Source organism: Myodes glareolus, chromosome 24, assembly GCF_982192425.1.
Source record: "Myodes glareolus chromosome 24, mMyoGla1.1, whole genome shotgun sequence".
Lineage (NCBI taxonomy): Eukaryota > Metazoa > Chordata > Mammalia > Rodentia > Cricetidae > Myodes > Myodes glareolus.
The window spans coordinates 40,279,348-40,283,077 of NC_142049.1; the positions used below are offsets into that span (position 1 = coordinate 40,279,348).

The 3,730-nt window shown below is 39.6% G+C and overlaps 1 pseudogene; it reads left to right on the forward strand.

Moving 5' to 3' along the window:
- The first annotated feature begins 257 nt into the window (after positions 1-257).
- Positions 258-1,136, forward strand: LOC125397757 (large ribosomal subunit protein eL34 pseudogene; annotated as a pseudogene).
- The last annotated feature ends 2,594 nt before the right edge of the window (positions 1,137-3,730 follow it).

Sequence of the window (3,730 nt, forward strand, 5' to 3'; positions counted from 1 at the left end):
CCGTTGGGAAAACGAAGGAGACTCTCTACACTAGTGCAGTCAGATACTAATGTCTGAGTTGGATTATCTTCCCAGCACATGATACAGCACTTCAAAAGTGAGACAGGGATGTCACAACTTAAAAGAAAAGCAGTATCCTGATAAGCAGGAATCTATGTCTGACACACGTGACAGAAATGTGTGCTCACATCTGTAAGCAAATCCTTTTGTACTCTTGGAGATCTCCATCAGAGCTGCTGATTCATTTTTGTCTCCCCATGAGTGTGTGCTGCAGCAGAAGCCGCAAAATCAAAAGTTGACGAGAGAAAAAAAGATGTAATTTACCCTGGGTTCTCACTCCAAGATAAACTCCTTGATAAAGAGGAAAACACCTCTGAGGAGTACAGTGTGATCCTCTATCAGACTAACTGGACAGTGCATCCGGCTATCTACATGACAGTCTCTGTTTCTGCCTAGAGCTGGATCTTTGTGCTTCTGGACTGTGAATTGCTGCTTGCTGCTAAGATTTTCTGATATGTCATATCAGATTTTCCATCTGCAATGTTTAAATTCTTAAATTCCAGTTGTCCTTACATGTTTATAAATGCATACATGTGTGTGTGTGTGTGTGTGTGTGTGTGTGTGTGTGTGAATGCTTGATTTGAAGTGCTTGTAATGGAAATGTTACTTTCAAACCCTGTTCTGAACATCCTAAACATGCACACTGTGTCTAACAATGTCAAGATAATTAAAAAATAATCTGACCTTTTCCTCTTCCGGGGATGGTGCTTAGAGGCACTCAGAAATGTCCTGCATTTGACATACCGTCGTAGACTTTCCCACAACACAGCCTCCAACATCACTAGGCTGTCCCAAACCCCCGGCAACAGGATTGTTTACCTTTGCACCAAGAAGGTTGGGAAAGCACCTAAATCAGCATGCTGTGTGTGCCTGGGCCAACTCTGAGGGGTTCGTGCTGTGAGACCAAAAGTCCTCATGCGATTGTCTAAGACAAAGAAGCCTGTCAGCGGGCCTATGGCGGCTCCATGTGTGCCAAGTGTGTCCGTGACAGGATCAGGCGGGCTTTCCTTATTGAGGAGCAGAAAATTGTTGTGAAAGTGTTGATGGCACAAGTGCAGAGTCAGAAAGTGAAATAAATGTGCGGCTTTTTAATAAAGGTCAGGCTTGGTCTGTGAAAAAATATTGAGGTATTATTTTTAGAGAGCATTACTCATAATACATTTATGCTCTCAACATTTGTACATTTGTTCTTATGATTTTATGTGTGGCTTAACCCCTGAAGGTGCAGGTCTCCTCACAAGATTGAATGATCGTTATAATCACATCTAAGTTTTTCTACATGATTACCATTTTGGTATATTAACTTGAGTGGAGATCTTCTAAAGTATTGGAAGCAAGTCACAAAGCTTACCAAGCAGGTGAATTAGGACAGATCACCAGAGACATATGTGAAAAACATGAACAGGGTGGGCATGAAAACATCAAGAACAGTGATCATCAAGGTTGTATTCTGGCGTTAGGTGAAGTTTCAGAGTGTCTCTCAGTTTATTGCATTACTGGTGTGTCTGAAATAATTAACTGAACTTCGTTCATGAATTCAATCTCACAAAATTAGTATGGAGAGAAATTTAGAGGGCCACTTGACATGTTGTTATCTCCCACATTTCCACATGTGCACAAGTGTGTATGACTTACAAAGCTATAGCTACACAGGAGCAGGGTGAGTCACATCTCACAAAGCAAACAACAATAAGAATGTTAAATGTGCATAGATGGTGAAGCCCTTAGTGAAAGTGTTTTGTTTGTCATGGGCAAGATGATGCCAAAGAATTCAATATCTCAGACTAAATTAGGAATTTGAAAAACATCCTGAAATTTGTGCTTTATGGAACTGCAAAGGATTACACTAATAGAAGTCTGAGTGTTATCATGTACTTGATGTTATCTTACATGTCCTCTGAAGAGATACCACATGCCAAACTGGATTACTGAGTGATTCCCTCATTTCCCCCTTCATAAACACCAGTAAAATCTTTCTCCTGAACTAAAATTGAAAATGTAGTACCACAGAGGAGAGAAGAAAATCAACAGTAGGTAGGAAGAAATAGAAACAACACTAATATGTAGAAAAGACAGCTTCAACAATGGAATAACACACTTTCAAATCACCTAAGTGTAGCACATCTATTGTTCAGAATGTTTTTTTAAAACACTACAAAGTGACCAAAAGAGTGTATTAATTAATCAGACTAATTCCACACCTAGACAATTCTCAAAAGTAACTACGACACTATGGAACAGAAAAGTTTTCAACATAGTCAATGAAATATTATTAAAAATGGAATAATTATTAAAAACCTGAGACAAAGTACACAAATCTAACAGAAAACCTGCTAACTAGACAGGTCCTTCTATTTAGAGTGATACTGGAAAAGTGCTATGCTGCATTTGTGTTTTGTGAAAGTCCTCACAGTAGCAGAGAGTGTGGCGCTAAATGAGAGAATGCACGGGTCAGCTAGTTTTCAGACCCAGATAGTATCACCTATGTCTGTACTTACTTCTGTTGGCAGTGATTCATAATATTAAATACTTTATGTGTGTGTGTTTAAATGTCTGTGAGTACCCACATAGGACAGAAAACATCTCAGAGCCCCTGAATATAGAATCACTGGCTACAGTAACCTGACTAGTCTGGATGCTGTGAACCAAGCCATAGCCATCTGTATGAACAATGAGCACTCTGGACCACCATAGAAGGAATGTCTCTGGGTTGTTTTCTTGTTTTGTTTTTGCTTCACTTAGAACTCCATGTATAGGTCAGGATTCTGGAAGTTTATCAAGAATCTATGTCAGTTTCTTCTGTCAAGGCTTTAGGGACTTTTGTGCAGATTAAATAAACAAAAGCACACACCGAAGACTTTGTGTTTTGACATTCATATCCTCAAACAATTCCTGAGTTCTAGGATATAGGCACACTTGTCCTCACAGCATTTCCTTCACAAAGGAAAGTCAGGGTAGACACCTGCAGGCAAGAAATAAAACATTCTCCTCCTAGGCTCAGACCACAGAAATTTTAAATGAATATATGAATATAGTGGAGAGGCATCACAGTCATAGATATTAAAGTAGGAGTCTTCACTGTGTGGGCATCACTGTGCTTCATTGGAATTCACAGGGCATTGACAGCTATTTATTGGTAAAGAGACAATTTCCTAGGGGATAACTTGTTTTCTGTGCTACTTCCTGATGTGAAATTAGGTTTTAGCATGAGAGGACAACAGGGAATGCAATAATCACTGCTTTCCCCTTGATAAAATCCTTCGTGTTACTGTGCAGGCTGGAAGACTGTGCAGGAAACTGCAACAAAAAGCGCAGAATTGATCCATGGAAACAAAATGATAATGAGGAGATAACCGGACAGTAAGAAGAGATGCCTTGTGAGGGACTGACAAAGAAATCGGCTGGATAAATTCCTTTCAGTGAAAGTACATAATACTACAGAGACAGCACAGAGAGACAATTATTTTTCAATAATCCAATCCCTTACTGCACCCCAGAGAAAGGAATGGAAACACGGACGAGAGAAAAACTCCGAGCAACCGTATTTACAAGACTGCAGTGAAAATGTAAACCTTACTGTAGAAACTAGATTGAAAATTTGAATCTCTGTCGCCCTTGAAGGCAGCAGGATGAAAATAAAAAACATTGCCAGTGTTATACGTCTTCACCC